Here is a 17,379-nt window from a genome sequence, read left to right on the forward strand (position 1 = left end):
AAAACCTTCAGACCCCCGACACCTTCTCCCCTAAAAAAAACCCCCCGACCTCCACCTTCTTCATAAACCCCGCATCAGACCCCAACCACCACCTTCCGCCACCATCAAAACCAGACCCCGACCACCACCACTACCATCGGCTGCCAGCATCACCTTACACCATCATCTATCATCCCCCATCCATCATCTCCACCACCGCCCTTCATAATCTCCACCACGTCAGTCCAAAATACCATCCCCATCCATCATCTCCCATCGACCACTAACGCCTCCTATGCTGCACCACTCGTGCAACACCACCACCACCCTGTCTTATTTGAACAAGAAGTAATTCCATTGCCACCAACACACCTTCGGTTATTATCTCACTTACTCTACAAACACGCCACAATATAACCCATAGCTAGATTTAAATTACGCATCCCGCTTTTTCTTCACCACCATTTAACAGCAACAACACTGCCCCATTCACCCACCACCCGATCCCTTCCACCCTTGTAGCACCCAACAACATCTTTTTTTCTCTAGCTATTTCTACTCACACCAGTAGCAGCCAAGACGATATATAAACCTAAGTCATTCTCTATTTATGCTCACACCAGCAATGATTTGGGGTAGGAAATGACTTGTATTAGGTTCGTTAGGTTTGGGTTGGTTTGGTGAACTCATTTGTTTGGTTTTTGTGGCTGTCGGAGATAAACTTTTTTGGGCTGGTTTGTTTTGCTGGAAAGGTTTTGGTTTAGGTTTTATGTGTTGGTTAGATGAGGTTTGGGATTTGTAGTTTTGCTGATAGGATTTGGGTTTTGCTTGTTTTGGGTTTTGTTTGATGGGGTTGGGGTTTTGTTGAGTCATTGACAAGATTTGGATATGAGAAAGAAGAAAGTTGTTTCTTCTGGTTCTATTGCCCTGCCTCTTAAGAAACGTGTTCATTGCCCTTTCTGAGATCTTTATGGATGCACTAATGGGGTAAACGGTAATGGTTTTACTATTCCCTACTTTCTCACGCATTTTGATAAACAACACATAGGTTGTCAGTTGAGTATTGAGGGATGAACTTAAGGATGATTGTGATTTGTATTTGTTATTGGAGAATTCCTTAAATTCTATAGACAAATGGATGTGTGGTCGTTGTCTTGGTATCCACGCACTTGGTATACCGTGTCGTCATCCAGATGCTATCATATCGCCACCCGTTTTGATGGAGAATGGGGAATCTCCATGTTTCATTGTGGGCATACCACAACCGCCTCCTAAGCCCGACACTATAGATCTTGCATCCACAACACAGAGGGGTGGTGGTGATACCCCTGATCCGCTTGTTGTTCCTTCTTCTCTTAATGAGAAATTACTGGATAATGCATTTCGTATGCCTTTTCAAATTGTGAAAAGTATACCACGTGCTTGTCGATTGGCATTTTCTGGTGCACTGAAATCGGCTCTCTGGGATATTACAACTGATCCTAGTTTAGTTATGCGTTGGGTTCGCCTCCTCCTGTTGTCGTGTTGCACTCTGCAAGTTTTCCGACCACAGAATCGTCAGGAACGTCATTCTGGAACTAGGAAAAACTTTCAGCAAAAATAGATTCCCCATGCTTTGACGACATGGAATGAGCCTGGCGGGATGTTTCGTCTTTTAGAGTCTATAATAGAGCCTCCTTCAATCCAGCCAACTAGGAAATCTGCCTCCACTCAGAATGTGCGTCGCTGCTTACAGAAAGTTGTTGATGAACATTTTGCTGCAGCGGTTAAAGTGTTGTCATCATCAGGAGTTGCCTCTAATACTACGGAGACTATATGTGCATTAGAGGAGAAGCACCCGATACGATGACCACCTGTGAGACCGATTGTTCCTTTTGCTGAACCTCTTCTAGTGGTAGAGAGAGATGCCCTATTATCATGTATTAGGTCATTTCCGAAAGGTACTTCTTGTGGTCGTGATGGTCTTCGAGCTTAGCATTTGTTGGATGCCATGAGTGGTGCAGCAGCAGCTATATCGTCTGATTTGCTAGATGCATTGACTCCTATAGTAAATTTTTGGTTACGGGGACGATGTCCACAGCCATTAGCATAATTCATTGTGAGTGCTCCGCTTACTCCACTTCTCAAGCCGGATAATAGTATTCGTCCTATAGCTGTGGAGATGGTTTGCCGTCGTCTAGTCTCCAAGATTGCAATGAAAGGAGTTTCCCAAGATGTGGTAGGATACTTACAGGATTTTCAGTATGGGGTTGGTGTTTCTGGTGGAGCATAAGCGATTTTGCACGCTGTCAACCGCATAATGTATGCTAACAGTGACAGTACCTCTCTTTCGATGCTGCTTGTTGATTTTTAGAATGCTTTTAACATAGTTGCTCGGACCACCATGTTGAAAGAGGTTCGTTTCCGTTGCCCAGCTATTGCCCCTTGGGTTGAGTACTTGTATTATCAACCTGCGAGGTTATATATGGGGGATGGCTATATATGGTCTACTACTGGGGTCTAACAAGGTGACCCTTTAGGTCCCCTTCTATTTGCACTCGTGTTGCATCCCTTGATTCTATGGATCCAGTCCAGTTGTCAGTTGTTGCTACAGGCTTGGTATTTAGATGATGGGACTCTGATCGGAGATACAGAATAGGTGGCGACAGCTTTGGGTATGTTTCAGGATGAAGGACCTTCTTACGGGATGGTTCTTAATGTGGCTAAAACTGAGATATTCTGGCTATCACTAGATCCACGTCGCTCCATTCCTGGTCTCTTTCCTTCAGATTTGTCCCGTCCTCAGTAGGGAGTCAAGTTACTTGGAGGTGCGGTCAGCACTAATTCATCCTTTGCCATGGGGCTTGCTCGCAAGCGTGTTGAAAAGGTTGTGACTTTGATGGACCGTTTAGCTATATTAGAAGATCCACAGTGTGAGTTAGCTCTCTTACGTGCTTGTGCTGGGCTCTCTAAGTTGGTCTTTGCGATTCGTACTTGTCCATCATCCCTTTTTAGCGAGGCAGCTAAAACATTTGATCGGCATCTCCGCAGTGTTCCCCAGGGTATTGTGGTTTCTGATGGTCCTAACTTCGGTGATTTGCAGTGGCGTTTATCGACACTCCCATTACGTCTGGGTGGGTTAGGTATTTATTGTGCCACTAATGTTTCTACTTTTGCATTTGTGGCCTCCCGTTGTCAGATGTCTGAGCTTTAGAACCACATTCTTAGGAGTTGTGGGCCAGTGCCTTTGGATGAGATTCTTGATGTTGCTAGTAGTGCATTGAGTCTTTGTCTACCTGATTTTGACCTCAGTTCTATGGCTATGAATGCTACCATCCCCTCAAAACCACAAAAAGTTTTGGCGGAAGCGTTCTATGGTAAGATTGTTGCTGGTCTTGAGAGGGAGTTTGTATTATCTGCTCGTCAGAAAGCAGTCATTGGATGCTTGCAGTCAGAACACGCAAAGGATTTTCTACTTGCTATTCCGATGGAGGGACTTGGACAGTGTATGTCGCCGGTGGAGTATCGTTCTATTCTCCGGTACCGTCTCATGATTCCTTTGTACTCTGATGGTAGTCTATGCCCTGTTTGCAAAAAGAGTAGACTAGATGCTTTCGGGGACCATGCAACACATTGTAGACATTTTTCAGGTTTCAAATACCGACATGATCATGTTAGAGATATTTTATGTAATGCATTTTGGAAGGCTGGGGTATAAGTGAAGAAGGAGGCTCCCACGAATTTTCTCACTGATCCGAATGAGGGAAGATCTACACTTCGCCCTACGAATGTATTGATATACAGTTGGTCTGAGGGGAGACATGCATGTGTTGATGTAACTGGCGCCTCTCCATTGGTAGGGCTTGGGAATGGAGTCTTTGAGGTGGGAGAAGCAGCTAAGAGAGCAGCGACAGGAAAGATGGAGAAACATGAGGAAGCTTGCACGGCTAACCAGCATTGTTTCATTCCATTTAGTTTCGACACTTTCAGTTTCTTGGAACAACAGGCTATTGAGCTTCTCAAGAGACTTCAGAAAGTTATGGATAGTAACGTTATGACAGCAGGTTCTAACGAGTTTGTTTTTAGAAGAATAGGATTTGCTATTCAGAAAGAACTTGCGGCGCAGCTTGTTACACGCTTGTCCTAATTAATTGTAAAATTCTTCATCAATATCAATAAAATATTCACTTAAAAAAAATATAATCCAAAGAAAAAACACCAATGAAACCCAATGAAGGACCAAAATCCAGTATTAAACAAATGCCCACTGTATAGTTGTGGATTTGTATTTACAGCCTGATGTTAAGGTTGATAGGGAATGGCTGCACTCTTTCTTGGGATAAGAGTTGCCTACGTATCAAGTTTCTTGGGTGAACTTGAATCAAGCCTTACGTAGCACATCTCTATCTACTTATAGATGTTTGAGCTGACCTTTATTATTTGCTCCAGGCCATTATCAAGTGTAGATCTATATTTTGTGCTATCTTGATGATCTATCATTACTTCTACTATTACAAAGTAAATGTCTCTTTCATTGGTGCGTTGACTGAGCTTCAAGATTGTGGTAGATCATTTGTTTCCATGTGTGGTTATATCTGATATTTAGGACAACCTGAGTTTGGGTCGTTATTATGTCCTGGTGGCATAGTACGATCTAATGGTATACGAGCTATAAGGATATGACCTGATAGGTTGGACACGTGTGATGTAGTGAACGTCTGAGAATGGAAGGTACTTACACAACCCCCTTTATTCTTTAAAAGTTGTTTGACCCGTTAGGATGAGATGGTTTGAAAAGAATAAAGTTAAAATAGTGAACACGTGTCGCATAGCTGGTGGGCTTTTGAAAATCGAAAATTTTGGAAATTATGCAGTGAAAAGGGATTTTTTATTCATGGGCCCAAGTCACGCCATTTTTGTTGGCGTGGTCAGTATATGTAATAATTTTGGGTTTTTGAGTATACCAACTTTTCTTTTCGGTTTTGTGTAGTTATTAGTCAGTTCGTTTGCCAAGACTTTTCAGTTACCATCAGTTGTGAAGAAAGAAAAAACTTAAACTAGCTATCTTCTTCTTCTTCTTCTCCAAAACAGGTGTGTGCTTTTGTCTTTATTTTCTTGTCTATGATTTTGATTTTGTTTAAAGAAAAATTTGATGTCTATTACTTCTAAAAGCATTAGTGGTGAGGTAGGGATGTTTGAATTGAGGGAAATGGAAAGAAGTGGTGACAGTGGTGTCGTTAGGGGTCGTAGTGAAGATGAGGCGTCATCGTCTTCCTCATTAGAGATGATGACTGAGGAGGCGATATCTAGGTCGGCGTTTGATAATTTTGGGGATTTAAGAAGGGAGTTTGGGATTGAGAGTCCCGATCTGATGATATACAACCTGAGTGGTGAGAAGAACATTTTTGGTTCAAACTATGTTCCTCGAGATGGTAGGGTTGTAATTATGTATGGCCAACTGAAGGCAGGGTTGAGGTTACCATTCTCACGTCTGACTTTGAACGTTTTAAACTATTGTGGGAAGACACCTTTGCAATTTGTGGGTAATAGTTGGAGGGTGTTTCATGTTCTAGATCTGTTGAGACAGAGGAGTTACAATATTTATTTGTCTGACGTGTTAGAGCAATTTACTGTGAAAATATCTTCTGCTATGAACTTTGGTTTACAAGTGATAAGGGGTAAATCATCAGTGATTGTTGGTGTGAGTAAGGAGGAATGGTTGTGTAGACCTTTGTTGATTGTGGGGATCGAGTTATTATCCTCCTAGATATGTTTTGGAGAATCGTTGTGTGAGGACTGATGGTAGGTCGTTATCTGTGTGGGTCGTTTTCTTATGTAGGTTGTTTACTTGTGTAGGTCATTTGTTTTGGTTACGAGTTGATATGATTACGTTCTGACATTTGTTTGTTTTGCAGAGGTCGTAATTCGTAGACATACTTCTACGGGGGCTATTAAAGAGTTTGTGAGACTGAGTTGGGAAGAAAAAATGTCCTTGTTGGAGGAGGTTGCACACTACTTCAGAAGATGAGGTGGTACGAAGATAAACTTGAAGAAGGATGAGCAGAAGAAAAAGGCTCTTCAGTTGATTTGTGTTGATTCTGATTCAGATTTAGCTACTGAAATTGAGAGAGATGAACGGTCGAATGCTAGGGGGAGGAGTTCAAAAGGTGGTGGTGTTATTGGGAGTCGTGATGTGTCCAGACGAGCTGGGGAGGGAGGTGAGGGTATTTCTTTAGTTTAGAAGCCTATATTGAAAAGACGAACTGAAAGTGATGAGCCAGAAGGGGCTAAGAGAATGTGACCTGAGGCTGAGAGTGAAGAACGACCTGCTACTAGGGGTGGACGTTCTTCATCAGGTCGGGCTCCTCTGAAAAGAATGGATTTGAAGGAGTTGGCGACTAATGTTGCTGTGGCAAATGGTAAAGGTAAGAAGAAGGCTAGTGATGCTGAGCCTATTACCCAAAAGTGTGAAGGGTCTGGAAGTGCTTTCCAAGGTGATAAGGTTGGGGAGTCTGACGTTCTGGATAGGACGGTCACCTATTATGACCCAGTGAGTTGGTTGACGCGGTTGGTGAAAAATAGGGACTGTAGTTTCAAGTCTTCACTGGTTGAGAATAGGCTGCTAGAGAGTATTACCCTAGAAGGAGATAGGCATCAGCTGGAGATTGGGAAGGATTTGGAGGCAAACTTGAAAGACATGGATCGCTCACTGTGTTTTGTAAGTTTATCCCCGACCTACGATTTGTTTTGTGCTTTATGATATTGACTCCTGACTTACTTTGTTATCTTGTCAGGTTTTGGTGATGTATAGGAAGTTGAGGAAGATGGCAACTATCTCTAACCTATACAACAAGGAGTTGGAGGTTGCCAAGGAAGCTTATGATAAGTTGTTGGCTATGCAAGAGGTTGAATGGGTTGAAGTGGTGGGGCTGAGGGCTCAGGTCAGAGATTTAGCTAGCAAAGTGGCCTTATTGTAGGTATCTCTTGACCCTTTAAGGGTGGAGGTTGCGCATTAGATTGCTGAGAGCAAATAATCATAGGCCATTACTTAACGAGCTCAGAATGAATATAATGGCCTGGTTGATCTAGTAGAGAGTGGTGATGTCTACGTTCTAATGGATGATTATATGAAACTAGAACGTAAGTACAAAACCCTCAAAAGGTCTGTTGAAAGTGGGGCTGTAATAGTAACTATAGAAAGTACTGTTGTAGATGCTAGTAGACGACTTGATCTACCATCCGACCTGAGTGCTGCTCCAGCTGTCTGGCCAACTGAAGATGCTGCCACTAAAGTGCTTAATGCAAGTGGTGATCCAGCTAGTGGCTCTGTTGGTGAAGAGGGCTGCCAACTAGACCCCTTGAATGTGGAGAATCTGCCTCGTGTCAACTGATTGTGTTCTTTTTGTAATGTGATTGATGATGGATGAAGTTTTTTAACTACATTTTCTTTTATTGCTGATACTGAAAACTTCTATTTTTAATGGGGATGCTGAGGTCATTTTCCTAGGATAACCTGGGGGCCTCTAGTATCTAACCGAATTTGTAGTAAGTAAAAATATTTAAATTACTTACTTGTTTTGAAATGAGATTGTCTGTGAATTTTGTATGAATGTGATTGTTTCTCCAGCATTTTGTTTTGTCATTTGACGACCTGTGCTATATAGTAATAGACTCGATGACCTGTCGTACTTTGGTAGATCGTCTGATGCTTGTAGGTCGTAAGTGTTTGTGTACGACTTGATAGATGCGAGTAGTTGGCACATAGGTTTCTTCGTGTCCTTAGGTGCGTGTATTGATTGAGTGGTTCTTTTTTGGGGAACTTCTTACTTATTTTTTGACTGATAATTAGCCTTTGAGTGATAATTATAGTTGAGTCAAACTTAACCCTTTCAAAGGCTTTAAGTTGACTTGTGGTCCTTTTGGGGGTACCTTGGATTATATTTGACTGATAATTAGCTTTTGCATGGCAATTATAGTTGAATTGTTCTTAACCCTGGCGTTGGTGTTAAGTTGATTGTGGTCCTTTTGGGGGACCATGGATTGGATTTGATTGATAATTAACATTTGCATGGTAATTATAGTTGAGTCGTGCTTAACCCTGGCTTTGATGCTAGGTCGGTTACATTGATACCCAAATCGGGCAACGAGTGTAAGATGTGTGGTACTCATGTAAATGCAAGGAGGACACTTATACGCGAAATGCTAATGAAATTTTATTCATATTGATTCATACATCTGGAGAAAAAAATTATTGGTAAAAGCGCTAGAGTAGAGCTGTATTCCAAGGTCGGGGAAGCACATCACCGAGCTGAGTTTTGATCCAGTAAGCTCCATTTCCAACGACTCTATACACTATGTATGGTCCTTCCCACATTGGGTCAAGCTTGGCTGGTTCTAAGGTTTTTTTGAGGACTAGGTCACCAGCTTGGAAAGATCTTAGGACGACCTTTTTATTGTAATATCATTGGATGGTTTGGTGGTACTGAGCTAGGGATATTGCCGCAGTTTCCCTGCGCTCTTCTAGGAGGTCGACTTTTTTGGATAAGATGTTGTCATTTTCTCCTGATTTGGCAATGTCAGAACGTGTAGTTGTGATTGTAAGTTCTGATGGTATGACTGCTTCTGTTCTGAAGCAAAGTGTGAAAGGAGACTCGTTGGTACTAGCTCGGGTTATTGTTCTGTATGCCCATAATATGATCTCGAGTTGTTCTAGCCATTGGCTTTTCTTGCTCTCCAACTTCTTTTGGAGATTCTCTTTCATGGATTTATTTGTGGCCTCTGCTTGGCCATTGCTTTATCTAGGTGTAGAAAATACTTGAGTGATGCTCCATTTTTGTAGGAATGCCTTGACTTGTGTGCCAAAAAATTGGGTTATGTTGTCCATGATGAGGGTATGGGGTAGACCAAATCTTGTGATGATATTGGTCCATATGAAGTTGATGACATGGGCTTCCTTAACTTGAATAAGTAGTATTACCTCAACCCATTTGGTGAAGTAATATGTGGTTGCAAGGACGTATTTGAGTCCTATTTTCTTTTGTGGGATAAATGGTCCCATGATGTCTAGTCCCACACATATGAAATGCCACGGGCTGGCTATGATGACCAACTCCCGTGCTGGACTTATGTGGTTGTGACCAAATATTTGACATTAGTGGCATTTGAGAACATACTTCTTTGCCTTGATGTGCATGCTTAGCCAATAATACCCTTGGGTGATTGCTTTATGAGCCAGAGATCTTGCTCTTGCATGATTGCCACATTCGCCTTTGTGAATTTCGTCGAAGATGAGTTAGCCTTCGTGTGGAGTTATGCACCTTAGGTGGGGTCCTCCTGCAAATTTACGAAACAATCGTCCATTGATCACGGTGCATCTGGGAGCTCGAAATTGTAGGAACCGTTATGGTTTCAACGAATGATTTACTAACCGCAAAAACCCAAGCGCAGCGGAATAAGGGGTTTTCACGGTTTGGTTTAGAAATCATACCTTTAGATCGGCTAAGATAACTCTGAGAATCCAAGATCTATGAATCAGCAACCTCTTGATCTTCTGTTGTATTCATATCTTTAGATTGGACTTTGTGTGGGCAACGATCTACCAACCCTTTCTTTCTCTCTTTCCTTGCCTCTCTTTTCCAATAAAAAATGAATAGTGAGTTCGGCCAGGAGAGAAGGGTTTCTATTTATAGGCTACAATAGGGACCATGAGGAGAAATTAGGGTTGGGCCTCCTGACGGGCTTGAGCTTCCCATGTTCGCCCAAAACACACGTCCCAAGTCCATCAGCAAATGGCTTATTCCACTAAAGGCCATTGTTGCACTACCGCCCTAATCCCAAATTAAGTGTTACGTTTATGGGATCCATATTATATGCTTGTTGATCTCCCCGTGTTTAAGATATCGAATGCTCGTTGATTAAGTCAAGTTAGTGACAACTACATTAATCAACTTCTTATGTCCTTGAGTAGTACCACTCAACCTCATTGTCATGTCGGATTAAATCCACCTGTAGGATTTACATAACAATCCTTATGAGCTTCTCAAGGGGACATCATCAGCCCGACTTCCTGCGGTCACGAATTCCTTCTATAATCAACAGCACACCTTAAATACAATGTCATTACTCAATCCATCGAGTTTATTGATTCACAAATGAATCTCACTCATTGATGATTTAAAGCAATGTACAATGCACGTAAGTGCCTGTTATTATATCAGGATTAAGAGGACAAGCATCCATAATAACATAGGTGTTTGTTCTCTTATATAGTCAGTATAAAGAGAAACAACCTCACTTGGTCCTGTTCAATACACACAAAGTGTACTAGTGTAATCCTGCAGTCAAGATAGACTAATACCATATTATTCTACAACCGTACCAATGGTTTGTCCAAATCCATCTAGGTTGTGAACGTTTACTTATACTTTATAAGGTACAGATGATATGATCTTCTGTGTGTCATCACACACCATATCATCTACAACATAAAGTATTAGACACATGACATATATAATATGCATAACATTTGCCCATATGATTCTCATTCAAAATATAAAGAATTAAAGTTAATACAAAAGTAATGCTTTTAGTATATAACCCTATCAGAAATTGTATGGCACGAGCATTCCTTGCCTCTGCTGGGAGCTCACCATGTAAGATAAATTTCAGAAATGGGCCTATCCAAGATTTAGTGATCCCTTCTTCGAATGAGGGCTAGAAGTCCGTGAGGCTGTTGACACTTTCTTGTTGGTAGGCGGGCCTCTCTAGGATGTCAATGTAAATTGTGTTAGGACATGCATCTTGGGTTTTTTAGGCTAAGAAATCTAGGCTGTCTGCATGTCTGTTATCCTCTCAGAGAATGTGTTCCAAGGAGAATGTTGTGAACGAGCTGATAATATCATTGACGACCTGAGTGTATTTGGCTAAGTTTGCTCCATTTGTCGCATACTCTTTGGTAATCTTTTTGACGATTAGTTGGGAGTCACTATAAGCTTTAAGCTTTCGGACTTGTAATTGTTATACCATGCGGAGGCCTGTGATTAACGCTTCATATTCCACTTCGTTATTGGATGTTGCAAAATCGATCTTGATTGACTTTTGTAGCTGGGTTCCTTCTGGTAAAGTTAACATAGCCCCAAGTCCAGTACCTCTGTTGTTGCAAGCTCCATCTACGTAGAGGTGTGATGTGTCTGGGGTGGTTGGTTGGTTGATGGACTAAAGTAATAGGCTCGGGTTCCCAGTTGATATCTTCGACGGGGAAGTCAGCAAGGAAGTCGGCAATAACCTGACCTTTGTGAGACATTTTGGGAAAAAATTTGATGTGATGTTCTCCAAGTTCTTCAGCCCATTTAGCCATGCGGGCTGTTTTGTTGGTGGAATTCAAGACCTGCTTAATGGGTACATCTGTTAAGACCTTGATGCCGTGAGCCTAGAAGTATGGTCGAAACTTGCGAGTAGAATATAACAAAGATAACATTGTTTTCTCAATTAGAGAATAATGCTTTTCTGAATCTGCCAATGTCTTGCTGGTGAATTAGACTGATTTTTCGATTCCCTCGCTTTCGCGAAAGAGGATCGAACTGATGGAAAAATTGGTAGTCGCAAGGTAAAGCCCCAATGTTTCTCCTCCATTTGGTTTAGACAAGACAGGTGGAGTTGATAGGTAAACCTTGAAGTCGTTGAAAACTTTGTGGCATTCATCTGTCCATGTGAATGTTGCACCCTTCTTTAGTATTTGCAGGAACGGTCTGCATTTGTCAGATGCACGTAAGATGAATTTGTTGAGGGATGAAACCATGCCAGATAGCTTGTGAATTTGTTGTTTGGAAGTTAGTTCTGGCATTTCAAGGAGAGCTCATATTTGTTCTGGGTTTGCTTCAATACGTCTTTGTGAAACGAGATATCCTAAGAATTTCCCTGAGGCTACCCTAAATACACACTTTGCTGGGTTGAGCTTCATCTTGTTTTGGCGCAATCTTTTAAAAGCTTCTTGCATGTGAGAAATATGGTCGCCAGTCTTTGCGCTTTTGACTACCATGTCGTTTATGTATACTTCTATAGTGTCGCCCAACAAGTCTTTGAACATTTTTGTGACAAGTCTCTGGTAGGTTGCACCAACATTTTTCAAGCCGAACGATAGGACGTTGTAGCAGAACGTTCCTTGTTCGGTTATGAAGGACATTTTTTCCTAGTCTTCTTCTGCAAGTGGTATCTGATTGTATCCGCTATATGCGTCCATAAAGGATAAAAGTTCATGACCACAAGTTTGATCTACCAGTATGTCAATCCTGGGTAAGGGGAAGTTGTCCTTTGGGCAATGCTTGTTAACGTTGGTGAAGTCTATGTAGAGTCGTACCTGGCCATTTTTCTTAGGAACGGCGTTAGTTAACCAGGTCGGGTACTCAACCTCTCTGATGACTCCAACCTTTTTGAGCTTTTCTATCTCTTCATTTATGGCCTTTTGAAATTTGAGTGCTAGTTTCCTAAGTCGTTGTTTGATAGGTTTTATAGTTGGATCTACATTTTATTTGTGGCAAGCGACCTGAGGGTCGATTCCTGGCATATCGATATACGACCAACAAAAACATCTTTATTAAGAGATAGAAAATTTACAAGTTGCTCTTTGAGCTTGGGGTCTAAATCAGCCCCTACATAAACAAATTTTGGGTCATCATTTGTGCCCAAATTGACTTTCTCTCCATGTTCGACTTGTGCTTGTTTTTTCTTGAGCTTGTCTGTTGTTGATGCTGGAGGGCTGGAAGCTTGAAGATCTTGCAGCTTTGGGATGTCTTTCATCTGGACGACCTGAGTTTTGGCCTTAATTGTTACGCTTACTTGATTGCATCAATGAGCTTCTAGTTGGTTGCTTCTGAGCTCCATGATGTCTCGGGGTCCGGGAAACCACAGGACTTGGTGTAAAGTTGATGGAACTGCTTGGATCTTGTGAATCTACCTGCGTCCTAAGATGGCAGTATATGATGACTTGACATCAATCACACTGAAGCGTGTTGAGGTATTGACCATATCCTCTTTTTCTCCAATGGAGACTGGTAGGATGACGTCTCCAATGGTGTCTGTGCGGTCTCCATTGAACCCGTAGAGTGGTGCATTTGACTCTATCATCACTGAGTCTGGCAGGTGCATATCCTTGTATGTTTGGTAAAAGAGGATGTCGCAGGAGCTACCTAGATCGATTAGGACCCACTTAACTGTCCATCCGTTGATCTTGATGTGCACTACCAGAGCATCATTATGGGGTAGGCACACCTTGTCGAGATCTTCCTCGGTAAATGATATTGTGGTCGTGGTTTGAGAGCTGGTAGGAGTGATCACTTCAGCTTTGTGGGATAGGTGGCAGATTTCTTGCAGTGCTCCTACACTCCTGCGCTTTTCATGACCGGAGGTCTCATTATTGGAGGTGTCTGTAATCATGTGGATTACCTTTTCCTCATCATGATCGGAGGAATGTTGTCTTTTGTTGTGCCTCGACCGACCTGGAGATTTAGATCGTTGAACATTGCATACGCTCCTTACGTGGCGGGGTTGTTCATGACTTCTGACTCTTTGCTTACATTGCGGTTGGCATTAGGTTTATGTCCGAGGTCGCTCGGCGGGGGAACTCTTTCATCTTTCCCTCTTCGACTAATTAAGTCTTGGAGGTAGTGCTTGAGGCTCCAACATTCATCTGTGTCATGGTGATGGAGTTTGTGGAAATGGCAATATGGACATCCTGGTATTGCTATCACCTTGTTGATGTTTGGTTTAAAGTAAGGTGTTGTATATATCTTCTTCAGGATATAGCTTGGCATCCTGGAAAAGTTGGAGAATTCTCTTTTGGTGTATGATGGCTCGTGGGAGTTGTTGCCCTTGTTGTTGCCTAAGTACTGATTGTTTTCTTTGGGTCCTTGCTTGTCGCTTATTGTGAGGACTTCTTTGCATTTGCGCTGGGCCATCCATTCTTCATACTTCATGTACTTGTCGACTCTGTGGTATAGGTCATCTAGACATTCTGGTTTATTGCGCATGAGAGACCCTACTAGTTCGGAGTCGTCTAGGTAGGCATTGGTGAATGCCGAGGTTGCAAAGCTGTCCTTAAGGCCTGGCTCCATTGACAGCTGCTCCTTTTTGAAACGTCCTAGGAAAGTGTGAATAGTCTCGTCGTGTGCTTGCTAGTTGCTTTAGTTGGAACAACGAGTCTAGGTCAGCTTGTTTCTTCCTGTTGTGGACGAACTCTGCTATGAATGTCGGCTAGCTTGTCAAAGTTGTGGATTGAATCAGGAGTTAACATGTAGAACCAGTCTAATGTTATGTCCTTCAAGCTAGCTGAAAAGAGTTTGCATTTGAGGTAGTCAAAGTCTGGAGAGCTGTAGAGATCCAAGATTTGGCTTAAACGAGCTATGTGCTAGCCTGGACACGAGCTACCGTCATACAATGGGAACTTTGGCTGGATAAAATCAATGGGAGGCTATTTATCCCTTACTTCTGTGGTGAATAGTGACGCTTTGTATGACTGGAGCATCTTCTGTACGATCTGGGTTGTGCTGGCTTTTTCGCTTGACTTCTCCAACCGTTGGGCAAAATCTTGCAGTCGTTGATTGGTGGTTGTAGTACATTGTTATCAATTGTGTCTGGAGGCAGGTTGTTGGTGTTGGAGGCGGTTTGTTCGCGCATAGCTTGGTTTTCTTGCTGGAGCGTGGTAAATGATTCATGGAGAAACTTTACTTGATCTACTATAGCTTTTAGTTATTCTTCCATGGTGGTTTTTTAACCAGTTTTGTGGGCTTGAGAAAATAGTGTGGGTGTTTTTCTCAAGGAAACAAACCGGCAGACAGCGCCAATGTAAAGGTGTGGATTTGTATCTATGACCTGATGTTGAGGTTGATAGGGAATGGCTGCACTCTTTCTTGGGAAAAGAGTTGCCTACATATCAAGTTTCTTGGGTGAACTTGAATCAAGCCTTACGTAGTTCATGTCTCTCTACTTATAGATGTCTGAACTGACCTTCCTTATTTGCTCCAGGTCGTTTTCAAGTGTAGGTCCATATTTTGTGCTATCTTGATGATTCGTCATTACTTCTGTTGTTACAAGGTAAATGTCTCCTTCATTGGTGTGTTGACTGAGCTTTAGGATCGCGGTAGATCATTTGTTTCCATGTATGGTTGTATCTAATATTTGGGACGACCTGAGTTTGGGTCGTTGTTACATCCTGGTGGAGTAGTACGATCTGGTGGTATACGAGTTGTAAGGATACGACCTGATAGGTTAGACACCTGTGATGTAGTGAACGTTTGAGAACGGAGGGTACTTACACCCACAAATAAGACAAATGAACTTTGCGTGTAATATATCAAGCTAAACTTTATAGGAAAAAATGATGCATCGTATCCACATAAATGTGACAAAAATTCAAAAATAGTGGAAAAAGATACCTTTGAGTTTTGGGAATGACATGTCTTGGAAGCAATTTGCAAATTCCAAGCCACCATTATATACAATACATGTTCATTCTCCCTGCAACCCAATCAAATGTCTACACCCACCAAAAAATAAATATAATGAAAATAAAAATAAAGGCACCTGTTTGAAAAGTGTTCAATCTTAGAAGTTTACAAAGTAACAATATGTATACACGATTTATAAGATCGAAAATAACCAAAATATAAGACAAAATAATAACCTTATAAAAATAGTAATAACCTTAAGAATGACAAGCGTACAACCAAAACAGTAATTTAGCAGGTTTGGGATTAGGCCTTGTAGAATTTTTATCTTTTGTTGGGCCTCCCATAGATAGAGAACTATGTATGTTAGTAGAAGAGGATGCTAAGGGAACTATGTACACTCGTTTTTCTTGATTAATACAGGTGGGGGTCTGCCTAAATCTAGCTTATTTCTAAAAAAAAATTACGTAAAGATTAAAACAATGGCCGTTGCCACCATATGAGTACATCACAATAAATATCCAGCACAACCCATATGACAATCTCGTCAGTAACTCGCTAGCTCTAAAACACAAAAGGTTTCTAAATTGCTTGTTGTAGATTTAACTTCGTCAGACAACATTGTTGGTAATTAAGAATTTCATCTTATTTTTTTATACAGCATCATATATATACTCCACTGTCTTTCTGAAGCTGAAAATTGCCATAACGACATAGAATCACGCATAAAAGACCCAACAAACAAACTCAAAATTGTTACTCTGTGCATCAAAAACTAGGTACTACAAACTATTTCTAGGATGATAAGTTTAGGTAAGCTATCCATTTGCGTTGGATAGGTGGATGTTTGGTGGTGACATGTGTAGTCTTCAAATGTACTACCTTCCTTCCTAGTTAATTTGATAGCCTTGTCGAATATACCAACAGTTTTTCTAGATTTAGTTTATTACAAATATAACATGGTCATTCCTGTCTAGATAGAGAAAAGTAACAAAAACTAAGGGCAAAAATTAGTGCACTTTCTACCCTTTTTGGCATATAAACTAATGTTTAAAAAATTGAAGATTAGTGAAATTAGCAACATGGAAGGTAAAGCAGTAATATAAACTAGTAATGTAAAAGTTGAACACATAAGAATTTATCGGCCTCTATGGAAGAGGGAATTCAATTCATTGATTAAGTTTTTGGGTGTTTACACAACGAAGCCTCGAATGACCGAGGGATACACTTAGAACATTCATAACTTAATCTTATGGTTTACATGTCCTAAATCAAAATTATTTTCCAACTTATTAGAAATTCATAATAGGAAGTGATATAGCCTAAGCACAAAAGTATTGAACATTCCTAGTAGATACGAACAGCCTATCATAAGATAGAGAAAAGGAATGTGAATATTAACTAACATTCAGACAAAGTTAAGGAGTGAAATAAGTGAAAACACAACTTTCATGGAATAAACGAAAGTGCAAAGTGCAAAGTATTAAATCGAGACGTACTTTCTAACATTGTGGATTAGTAAGAATTATCTATAATTTTGAAGTGTTAACTACCTGTCAACATTAATCGAAGAAGAGCGTTTGAGATCCTTAAAGCCTTCTCATTTTTGTATTTGCATCAACGAGACTTCCACTAAAATATTCCTTGTGTTCCAATCTCTTTTCCATCATTTTGGGATAGTAGAAGGGACAATAAACTTTGAGCGGAAACTGTCGGTTGGTCGAAGCCTTGATTGCAGCAGGCAAGTAGTAGAATAAATAAACACTGTAAACTGGTTGAAATTTCACAATCCCAAATGAATGTTAGAACAATGTAAATTGTAAAAACAAAAAATAAACATTGGAAACGGCAAGAAAACAGTATCAGGATGAGAATGTACCTTCGAGTAAATACATTAACTGTTACAGATAGCATACAATTGCAACAATAAAATAAATGGGAAGAACGGAAGAATAATTAAAAGGGAGAAAAAAAAAATTGA

Source organism: Coptis chinensis, chromosome 8 (genome assembly GCF_015680905.1).
Source record: "Coptis chinensis isolate HL-2020 chromosome 8, ASM1568090v1, whole genome shotgun sequence".
Taxonomy (NCBI): Eukaryota; Viridiplantae; Streptophyta; class Magnoliopsida; order Ranunculales; family Ranunculaceae; genus Coptis; species Coptis chinensis.